This window comes from Ixodes scapularis, unplaced genomic scaffold (genome assembly GCF_016920785.2).
Source record: "Ixodes scapularis isolate PalLabHiFi unplaced genomic scaffold, ASM1692078v2 PGA_scaffold4__175_contigs__length_147842914, whole genome shotgun sequence".
NCBI classification, from domain to species: domain Eukaryota; kingdom Metazoa; phylum Arthropoda; class Arachnida; order Ixodida; family Ixodidae; genus Ixodes; species Ixodes scapularis.
The window spans coordinates 63,256,412-63,268,504 of NW_024609879.1; the positions used below are offsets into that span (position 1 = coordinate 63,256,412).

The 12,093-nt window shown below is 45.0% G+C and overlaps 1 pseudogene; it reads right to left on the reverse strand.

Moving 5' to 3' along the window:
* Window positions 1-1,943: 1,943 nt before the first annotated feature.
* LOC115320839 lies at window positions 1,944-3,404 on the reverse strand (annotated as a pseudogene).
* Between the last annotated feature and the right edge of the window lie 8,689 nt (window positions 3,405-12,093).

A 12,093-nucleotide genomic window follows, 5' to 3' on the forward strand; every position in this document is an offset into this window, starting at 1 on the left:
GGTTATTGTGAGCTTGTTGGCAGAGTTGCTAGAGCCTCGTATGGCAAGACACCATGTTAGAATAGTGCCAGTTAATGAAAACAGGCCCCATCTTCCCAATCTAAAGGTACGAAAAAATCACTTATAACTGGAATCTGGTTCGGACCACAAGCACTCCTTTTGGGTGGAGAATGAGCGTTCGGCAATGCATAGCTTATTTTTGCATAGAAAGAACCTGCACCTTTCTTTTAGGGACACCTCGTGGATAAGGCTTTGACTCTTCTGATGAATAAATGCATTATCATTACAGCTAATATCTCTCGAACCACACATAATAAACACGCTAGAACATGGGAATACAAATTCGCAAAAGAAGGTTTTAAGAATTCTTACTTCCCGCAAACACTAAGGGATTGAAATGTTTTGCCAGAGAGCACTGTTTTAGAAGACACTGTATCAGAGCTTGAAAGGAGTCTTCAAATGTAAGAAACCGATTGATGTTATTCCTCTTATCACTGTTATATTCCCGAGCGGTATTTTGTGCCGCCTAGCTCTGGCATACATTGGAATGATCAGGGTGACTGTACATTTTTGTGGTATGTGAAGAACAATTTTTTTTTTGTGTTTTGCATCTGCATTTTAGTAATGAATGGTGATGTTGCTTTCTGTATTTTAGAAGTGCTCACTCCTATCATAGTTCCCACTGTGGGGCTAATAGTATTATCAAATAAATAAATACAAAAAGAACACAATAGAATCACTTTCCACTGTAGGCAATGTAAATTCAATGTTTCACTCTAGCGCCACCGAGTGGATGCGCCACGAAAAGGTGCCAGTCATCCTAAGAAGCTTGTCAACTGGCTTTGACCTATTAACGCTGGTGGAAGCTGCCCCAGCCTCAACTACGCAGTACAAATTAGTTGATGCTGAGATGGGCAAGAGGCTGCCGTAGGGCCTTGCGTAATGTAAGCAGAATGGACTGCATTTCTGTTCTTTAGGAGCGGCATGTATGGTTATTTCTGGGGAACGTCGTATTAGGCGAGAATTAACGAAAACAGGCAAGACTTGCGGCTTCTGAGCAGGTTCGGCTGGAATGCTAGGTACTTCCTGCCCGCCGAGCCGGTCATATGACCAGAAAGTCCCTCTTGCAGCTATTTTAGCCACCGGGAAAGACAGCCTCATTGATCGGCAAACTGCCCCTAGGGTATTTCAGAGTCATTCACAGGCTGTCACTATCCTGGGATTCCTCGTCGTCCTCCCCGGCAAACTTTCACTTCACGGGGGAGGTGGGCTTCTCGTTGTGGTGGCACATGGAGCAGATCCGGAGCCCCCCAGGATTTTTAAGAATCTCCTGCAGGGGCCCACGATGCAGGTTGGGAAAACTTCAAAGGGAGACTTCAGCCTAACATTTGCACAGCGCAGTATTGGTCACCCCAAACCATGCCTGATAAGCTAACCTTGATTGACGAGTAGGCTGATAGGAAGCTGAATAAACACATTTAGTAATGCATCACACTATGCCTCTTGTAGGGTCCTTTGGAGTACCGTAATATTTGGAATCGTTGCCCAACCTCGTTCTGCGAAAGGACACCTCAAAGCCACCACTGTCGACTTTGCACCCGAGGACATCAGGAACCCAAGGTGCCTGGAATGTGTCTCTAACTTGTGTGTTTACTGCATCCTAAAAAGTGGTCCCACGATATCCGCCCGATGACGATATACAACTGTTATGCCGTCACGGCCACAATGGTGGATATGACAGATGCCTGTCTTCCATCTTGAGACCAGAAAAGTTTCGGCAGCCAAGAGTTGAGAACATATAGACCAGGCATATTCTAACTTGGACTTTATAAGAGTATAGTATATGCTAACAAAAGGTTGGGATGCAAACGAGCTGGTTGTGGTTAAACATTTGACTCAAAACCCCGAGAGTGGGACGAGAAGGGACGGACAAACGCAAAGTCTCAAACACAGCTGAAATTTCTTCGACAACAAAAAGGCTTACATAAGCATCAAATCCTATACAAAATAGTGGAGACCAAAGAGAGATAGGAATGGGGAATCCCATGCCACAAGCAGTACAACGAAGCAACCTTTACAAGAGAACTGAAAAGCAGTGACCTCCTTTATACAATTAAAACAAAAGACAATTTTTTTCCCAACAATGTTCACACGGGCAGTGCCCTAAAAAAACACAAAAGAAAGACATTTCAAGGATCACTCAAAACACACTTTTCTGGCGAAAGCCGGAACACCAGAAACGAAAGGACGCAATGAACCAAACGGCCAGGAATCCAACACAAAGCAAACCGATTTTGATAAAACTTGAAATCGGACAAAGGCAACCAAAACCCACAACGAAACACTTGACCCAACACACCGTGTGCATTAAAAACGCTTGTTTCTGGATATATAATGAAACATATTTCGAGTGAACATATTTTGATTCTTGCCAACCTTAGCAGCAATCTGTAGAACAGAGTGAAACCAAGTTTCACTCTGTTCTGCAAAAAATAAACTATTTATTTTCGCATGTATTGATCTAACCAATCTGAAATGAACATGCTTGCTACCAAATGCCGGGGAAGTCGCATACACTTCGGCGACCGCGAACACTCTCGTGGTCCCATTGTAATCCTTAAAGGACACAATGTTTTTAACTTTTGCAGTGATGTTCCCAAGCCTCATGTCCGTGCAATCGATTCCCTCTGGCTTCTCTTACTGTTCACTGTGGAAGACTAGTCCAGAGATCCAGACTCTGTCGTGCTCCACAACAGTGCCAAGGGTTTGATTTCTGTTGTGACTTTTTACCAGGCCCAGGAGTGATTCATGCACTATGCGTGGCTTTCCCAGTAGGACTACTGGCTCCACATTAGTTGCGGTGCACTGCAATAACTTTCCCACTTGGGGACTACGAGCTGTCTTGCGTGCATTTACCTTGTGCCCAACCATCACTCGCGTCATCACTTGATGAGGCACACCATTTGCTGAGGTTACAAAGTTCTTCAGTCTACCCATACTCGCCTCAAAGCAAAAGCATGAGTGCACCCACAAAGGCCCTTGTAGCACCGTGCTCCTTGAGAGGTAAACCAGTTGGTGCACATTCAACGTCATTTCCCTTTCCGAGTACAAAAATTTAACGCCAACAGCCAACAACAAATCGGACCAGACAGTCTGTGCTAACAGCTACATAGGAAGGTGTAATCTTGTACTGCAGGAAGACAACCCTCACAAGCAAAGTGAAGTGATCCAAGAATCGCTGTGGCAGAATTCTCTTTAGACACAACGAGGCTAAAATACAGAAGCCATTGCTCCGACTCAACAGCCTGCCAGTATTTCCTCAACTGAACCGATCTTGGCAGACAAAAAAGGCACTGTGGTGGCTCGAGCTTTAACAGCCGCTCATCAATCTCTCTGAGGAGTAATAGCTTTCAACAACACTTGAAAGCCACAACTCCAACAGCTGCCGTGAGCAGCTGTTGGAGTTGTGTTGGAGTTGTGGCAAGCAGCACACAGTACATATAGTTTGGAGTAAGCTCCAGACTATATCAAATCCCGGAAAGTTGATGAGTGCCTAGGGTCCCTTCACATCACAAACGTGTTGGCCTGTCCGGGGCGCCTCCGCCATGTCGCCTTCAGTGTCCTCCTTTCTTCTGTCGGACGTGGTAGCTTCTCCAGCAAGGTACTTGACTGTCCCTGTTTCATATTTAAAGTGAAACATAAGCATTGACATAAACATCAGTGGTACTAAATATTGAAATATTTTACACAATGAAGCCTTCACCACCTTAGTAGTCAAAAATCTTGCAGTGTTCACCAAATCTGAATTTGGAGGTTCAAGTAGCATATAACTATGATCAGATCTGAAATGCTGTCTGGCAACTATGAATCTACAGGGCTAGATGGTATCTGTACTCGTGCATGAATCGGCAGAAATGCCATCCCGTGACTTCATTGGTGTCTTTGTTTCACATGACACAAGTGAACCTAATGACTTTTTGGTGCAAGACACTGAAGCCGGCACCCGAATATTTCCGTGTAGAACTTCCTGGTCTAGGACGTTTCGATGTGGACTTTGTTGCACGGATCTTTCAGTGCACAGATATTTTAGTGCTCTCACTTTTCGGTACAAGCATTTAAGGGTCCAAACTCTTGTGTCTTTGGTGAAGCAAATCTGTATCTGGGCATTACAGTATTTGGAGACATCAGGCTCAGTTATGAGATATTTTGCAAGATATATTTGTCATCGAGTGGTTGATACCTTTAGCAGATACTGACATTCTTAAAGATCCCAGGCAACATTATTTTGTTGGGATGTTTTTAACTTTGTACAGGCACACGGCACGAGTATGACCCGATTGTATGCTTGCAAGCAATGCCACTTGACCAGTATCTTTTTTGTCACAGTAAAATTGGAAGCATAAAAGCGGTCAGTTTCTCGTTTGCAAAGCTTGATGACGTCGCCTGGGTAAACGCTGTGTTCATATGGTCAGGGGGTTGTCCCCTAGGGACGACATTTGAATGGGTTCATCTTTGTAAATACAGTTGTGAGTAGCGCTCTTTTCTGTCCCTTCTCTCTTCCTCATATGTGTGCGCTAATGCCGTTAATATGTCTAACTACCAACTAGCCCAGTTGTCAACCCTTTTACTGGGAGAACTCCCACCTCAGTAATAATACAGCCAGTAAACTGTAAGTTGGAAAGTTTGCTGCCGATTTTCCTCCAGCAAAAGCACTCCCGGATTGAAGTCGAAGCACCGAGTTGAATATGCGTGCATATTCAACTCGTAGTACAAACTTCGCGCAGTGCTTGACGTTCGCGCGAGCGATGCTTCAGCCACGAGAAGGGAGCGACGGCTCGGCGACGTCTTCGTGCAAATCGGCTTGGAGGTTGGGCGTGTCGCACGGGATGAGTACCAATTCTTTTGATCAGGCCCCAATTTCTCTTTTAAGGGCAGACAGAATTCACCAGTACCGTGAACGACAGTTCAGAAGTAGAGGTCCCACGCCTGTCGTCTGCTGCCATCGCCGTCTCCGCGAGTCTCACGATACGCGAAACGACGCACGCACAGAATGCTTCCAATTCTCTGTGCAACTTTAAAAAAAAAAAAACGTATTTGCAGCTTTTTAGAAGCCACAAAAAATTGTTTTCATTTTTTTTTTTACTACTTTTAATATTAAGTGTGTGCCTTCAGTAACCAACGACTTTGATTAAATTTGGTGGTCGCATCAAAACTTTGGAAAACGGCCCATGACCACGGAAAAGAGAGTGAGCGAGATTGAACCGGGCAGTTCTTGATCGGCGGTTTTTAGGCGGAAAGGAACCAAATTTCGAGCCGCAAATTGTGTTCTGGGTAGTTGGGCTCTCATATGTCATGTACGATTAAAACCCTCGGCGAGTATAAATACCCTGTCAGTGCTCCTTTAAGGCAAGCAAGCCAGCAGATAAGAAAGCGCGTGCACTGCACAGTTCTGACATCACTTCCGTGATCAAGTTTTCGTGACGTTGACCTCCGGACTGGGCGGGCAGAGTTATGCATAGAAACCATGGTGTAATATGCCGCGTCCTGTCCAGTTCTCTCTTCTTTTTTGTCCGTGTTGTTTTGGCGTATTACACCATGATGCAAAACCAACTAGCCGAACTAGCCATCCTTATACAGAGAAAGAGTTTGGCCATTCATTGGAAAGTATAGGAAGCAAATGAGGAGGTGCCATTCGCCGAAAGCGGGCTGGGCGTGTCCCAGGGCGTCTTCACAGATTCTAACGTGGCCAGCCAGAAGCCGCAAATGTTACCCTGGCGGTGGTCGCGAGAAACAAAATTAATAAGTGCGTCGGAGTAACTCTCGGCGACTGAAAATAGGATGCATGTGATTACACAATCACGGTCATACAAAACCAATATCTAGGAGAACAATCGACACAATTTATACACCAGGCGCCGAGAATATGCTATCTGAGCCATATCCAAACGGTCAGACTTCGTCCGAACAAAACAGAGTTCGAGCAGCACATTCGATTCTTAGATCTCTTTGCACGATCATACTTGAAGCATCATGTGGACTATATTTTCAGCCATAAACAGTTACTCCATTTAACTCTTAGGCACTGATTAAAATGTTTCTCACTACCACCACTAGGAGTTTCTTTTCGGCTTCTGGTTGGCCAAGAGAGCGTGTCAAGCCTTCAATCTGCGCCTCGTACACGCCCTGGCTCTGCCCGCTCCTCCCATTGGGCGCGTTCAGTAGTGGCCCCGGAGTCAAGGAGTCACTGACTCCTTCCACTGGACGGCCAAAAGTCACTTCCGGTGCACGTAACTCCGGGGCTTCGGAGTCAAGCTCCGAAGCACCGAGTCCGGAGACGGTGCACGTAGAGTCAAAGGAGCTAAAATGACGTCATTTCCTGACTGGTGACAATTTCTGGCGCTAAAAGAGAAAAAAAAAAAAAAAAAAGGCGGGATAAGCTGCTTCAGTTCTGTCGCGGGCGTGCGGTTTGCTCGCTTTTGTTAATGAAAAGTGCTCAAGGTAAGACGAATAACGCGTTCGAATTTCTTTTTGAGGTAAGGTTCTTTCGGAAAATGCATTGGACCTCATTTTGTTTGGTTTGAATATGCTAATAAACAACGCAAACGTTCATTTGACGCCGTGTCTTGATCGCCGTTGCACGGAAACTCGGTAATATTGACGATAGTCCTGTCCGCGCTCAACAGAGCAAGGCAGGGTATGACCGCGACTTTGGAAGCCGGTTGGACAGTCACGCAGAGCATGATACCGAATAATGTTTTGTTCGCGTAGCTAAATCGGGGTGCACGTTGGCTGAGGCTCGCTTCGGCCGACAAAACCTTGATCGCTGAGCGCGGCCGAACTTCCCGTGTGTATACGAGTTCGTTACGAAGGGCAGAACAAACGTATGGCAGTATAAAAGTATCGCAACCGGCGGCGTAGATTCGCCGAGCTCTATATTTTGTGTGTGCTGACGACGTTTTTTGTTGGCTTTTATGACAGTAGCTGCCTTTGCACCGCCAAGCGAAGGGCTCAATCGCGTTGCATCGCTTCGAACAGCAGCGCTGATGTGTACAATCACCCGCTTTTTCTTCAACGACCCTGTAAAGACTTCAATACCAGCGTCAAATAAAAGCGATCGTGCTCGCCATCGTCTGCTTCCAGTTTATTCGGAGACCGTCTGGCACAGGGGAGGAAGCGGAAATTGCGTAGAAGCAAGTTTGGAGCCGCGGGTTTTTTTGCCGTTCAGTAGGCGCTCCGATGACTCCGACTCGAACCACTCCGTTCGGAGGCAAGGGAGGCGCTACTGAACGCGCCCATTGACCAAACTCTCGACGACAGCTTTACCACGCTCGCACGAACGGAGGAGGCCGACTCTCCCAAGCGCGGCTGCTCGTGGCTCGTGCGAAGGATAAGTTTGGCGTATCCTTCGCACGAAACCGTGTGCGAATGAAACGCAAGACGAAGCCACATTCTTCTCGCGGGAAGTGCGTGGTTCCAGTGCTGTGGAAGTCACGCTAACATTGATTGTTCGGCAGATCAGCGACATTTCACGGCGTGAAACAGCGGGTCAGCAAGCTAGCGTGTGCCTTCTGCCACACGCGAGTAGATCCACTGACCTGCTGTTTCACGCCGCGATAAAGCGCTGAGCTACGGGACGATCGACGTTCGCGCGATATTGTTGGGAAATCTGGAGGCTGTAGCACAAAACAACTGACGCCGAGTTTAAAACCCATGATAAGGGAGCACTAAAGTGGACGTCGCCCTTGTGCAAGATGAAACGAAATACAGCGGTTAGTTACGGCATACAGCACACACTGTCAGGATGTCACGACAAAGAATTTCGGGCGAGTGGTTGGGGGAGCCGGTTTTTCGGTGCAGCAACAAGAGCAAACCGAGCGCGGGTGGGCCTACCTTGTGATGTGAAAGCGTCGCCCTTCGGCCCTTGACTCGGAGTCGGGGCGTGTCGTAAAGCTGGTGTCTACTACGTGGAACTCGTCGCACGACTACGCAGGAACAATACAAAATAACTGCGACCGCGAAGTGCAAATTGTGCGATGCGTCGATTGCCGCGGGCACGGCGAAAGAGGAAAGACAGCTACGACACTGGATTGGATTGAAAGCCGAAAGTCTGATGGCTCAAAACAAACCATTGCTAGGGGTGTTGCTAAGGGCGAATACTTGGAACTGTATTTAATTCCAATAAAAAACATCGTTTGAAAATTCACGGTGAAATTTAAATATCTAAAAACAATAGACTACTTTCATAAAATTTCAGCATGCAGCGCTCCACGTTTTGCACTCATGAAACTAGTTGGCCAGGAACTATGATCTCTATGGCCAGGGAGGATTGTGGCATGGTTTCGGTTTCGGTCGAGACGTCGACAAGAGATCATACACAGAGCAGGCCGTCTACATCAGCATGACTCTTGTGGCTTGGCAGCGGGTCAGGTGCACCAACCGAGGGGCTGGCTGGCATCCGGACAGGAGCTGCGAGAGTTTCACAGAACAGCGTTTCTGCAATTATTGAAAGAAACAAATGTTACTTGCTGGCTTGATTCAAGATATGAGAAACCTAGGACAGCTGCGAGTCTTCAAATTTCTATCCCCTAATGCCATGCACAAAGGTCTTGCATGAACCATGTGCAAAACTTTCATTTGGTTTCTTGATTTCTTAATGGTTAAAATAAAATAGCAAATTGTGATGTTGAGCTACCCACAGCTAACTGAGCAGGCACAGGTCAACATATTGGCATGACACTGCAACTGTTCTTGCCCGCTATGTTGAATAAAACTAGAGCGCTATATATAGCTATAAGGAGCTATATAGTGCTCGAAATAGAACCTGGGACGGAGCTTGATGGTACTTATATCTCAACTAGGAAAGGGAAATATTAATTAGAAATGAGAAATTGAGAAAGACGCGAACAGCACAAAAGCGAAAGCAAGCACCGAGGTGGCGCCATTCTATCTGAAGTGGTCAGTTTCACATCATATCATTTACGAAGTTTGGAACATACGTTTGGTTTCGAAAACATAGAAGTGCCAGTAGTAAAGGCGGAGATTGAAATGTTTCAACAAGCCTAGCTTAGATATATCGTGTAAAGGAATTCATAATTAAAGAAAAATATCCTGCTCGCTTATTGACGTGCTCGGCGGGCCGTCGCTTGGAGGTGTTTTCCCGAAGAGTGCTCTATTATCTCACGGAAAACGTTTCAAACATCTACATGTTTGTTAATCTCAGATGACAACGTTAAGACAGTTTCCATTGCTGTAGAGTAAGCCGAATGAACTTGCCAAAGAACCCGGCCCTTGCCATAATATACTATGAATATACTATCTATGTATAAGTTTACCGAACTGTGTGTGGACTCGAAAATTAAAAAGAAATATGACCATGTTACAAAAATAACAAATATTTAAGTAAAAAATTTAATGACAAAAAGATGTGTCGTAGAATGGAGGTATGAATATGTATTATATTCAAACGCACTACTTAGTACGACGAAACCATATGCATCAAAGAAATTTTGTTGCATATGTAAGAACACATTGAAAGCTCTTCCTATCAACAAATTAAAACAAAAATAAAAAAAAAACTTTTTTTAAATTACGTTGAATTTTGTATTTTTTGCCTTTCTTCCCAAGTTTACAGTGTTGTCTCTTTTACATAAACTATACATAAATTAACACTATTATAATATTTAGGCTTAGATATAAGTTTTCATTTGATATGTTTTGTATGCCTTCAATAATTGTACATAGAAAGAGCTTGATTCAAACTTGGTCTATTATTGTCAAACGTGTTAGACTCAATCATTTTTATTTCATAAAATAAAATGTAAAAAATACTTCGAGAATCACCGTAAAAAAGTATAATTGTTGTGAAAAAAAATCTAAAAGTTGCAAAGTTTAAAAAATGTGTCACTCGTGAAATGCGAAAATCGCAAGACCTACCGTCTATCCTTTCGAAGCGCAAAGCTCAAATATGAAAATATTTCCGCAGTTTTACTTTGCAGTTTTGTTCTAGTCACAGATTTTTCATCAACATATATGTATTTTCACGATTTAGTCAGGACCCCACATTTTTTTCTTGCACGATGTGAGATGAAATCACTAAATAATAATAAGAATAATAATAGTATTATTATTATTACGTGTGATGATTTTCGCCACACCATAAAAAAACATCAAAGTAAAAAAAAAAAAATGCTCCACTCAAAACTTGAAAGGAATATTACGGGACGTTCACTTCTTCCAAAACCGACGCGCCCCATCGCGGCGAAATACCACGCAGTCTACTCTGGGAACTAGTTGGCCACGCAGTTTCGGTTTCGATTGAGCAGCTTATTCATCTCGTGCTATCACGCCGCAACCGAACGCGCTGCTTGCGTTTTCGATTATCTGACTTTTTACGAATGTACAGTACACTCATTCTAGAGCGATACAAAACGAAGACCGGGGCACTTTACTTGGTTCCCGAAACACCGGATATTGTGCGTGCGTATGCAAACGTAGTAAGACGTCGCCCAGTCACCTCACCCCACGAGTGCATCTTTGAGCTCGGCTTTCAATAATCCCGTCTAGTACCAGTGAACTACAACTGAAATTTGGTCACCTTGAGCCTTACACGTATTTTGTTTGCCACACGTCCGCATCTTGTTACTTCATTGGGCGAAAACCAAGCCGCATCCTCACAGGAGTATCGAAGCTGAGTCCAGCATTGACGCATAAACTTTTAATAAAACACAATAAATTCGACCTTACTACTGCACAAAAGTTACTATGATGTCTTCCTCGAGTCATCATATATCTCCGACTCCAATTTTATGCTGATACAAGATTAAGTGTTCGCAAACGCTGAGATCGGCTAGCTACGACGGATGCCATAGCAAGCGTCCCCTACTCCTCGCTAAGCCTTTTTGGACGAGCTTTTACTGACGCTCAAGATCTGTGCCTGAACGGTGTGTGTGAAATTATCTCGGCATACTCAGTCAGGAAGAAAGCAAACACATAACAAATAGTATGGCCATTAGCAACCGTCAAATGCGCTTTGAATAATTTCGTTCGTTTGGCGCACCGCATAGGGAGGGGTTCATGCCCGTCCGGCGCACTTCCAGCGAACGGTGCGAATTCTTCAAACAAGTGCTCGACTTTTTCTTTCTTAAAACGGTTTGTATGTGCGAATGGTGCCTATATGAGTGCAGGATAACTTTATGCGGATACACGATGTTGAATATTAGTGTAATGCAAGCGAGTGGGGACTTCACTTCGTGCAGTGCTGCGGGTCAGTACAGATAAGAGATAAGAAGTGTTAAAATTGAGGCGTATCAAGAAAAGCAGTAATTGCAAAAAGTTATATTTCGTCTATGAAGGCACGAAACAAACAAACTTCCTGATATACAGCACTAATGTAAAGGCGCGAGCTTATTGCATACTTATTGGTTGCTACAGCTTGTTGACTCATACACAAGCAAGATCCCCGAGCTTCGCAGCGTCGAGATTCCCAGCACTCGTTCACATACCTCGAGACGCCAACACAAAGGTTCAAGTACAAAAATACAACAAGCATATGTTAAGACAAGCTATAAGTCTCGGGCTTGTGCTAAAGTTTCGAGATCTGGCCATTTAGGTTAGTTTAGAGACAAGAAATGACGCTCTCGGGACCAGAAAACATGAGATAACGGCTGTTAAAAGTCCACGCTCTGTGTATAATCTCTTGTCGACGTGTCGATCGAAACCGAAACCATGTCACTCTCCTCCCTGGCCAACTAGTTCCCAGAGTGCAACGCGCGCCGTGTTGCATGCAGGGCTTTATGGAAGTAGTCTATTCTTTGGGAATGCATTAGCATGAGCCTTGGAAAACGCCACACACGCCCCCCCCCCCCCCCCCCCCCCCCTCATTTCATTTATTTGGCTTAGGAGAGTCGGGAGAAGAGCATGAATTGCTGTGGTGACGAAAATAGCCGAACTCTATCAATACGTGGAGCCCAGCACGTGCCCTGTGCTTTGCCAACCCCAGCACATGGCTGTGATGAACATCGGATGCATATTTCCGGTACTGGATCACATGGGCGCCACCGAGTTGAAGGGATGAACACTGCTCGTTTTTCGCTA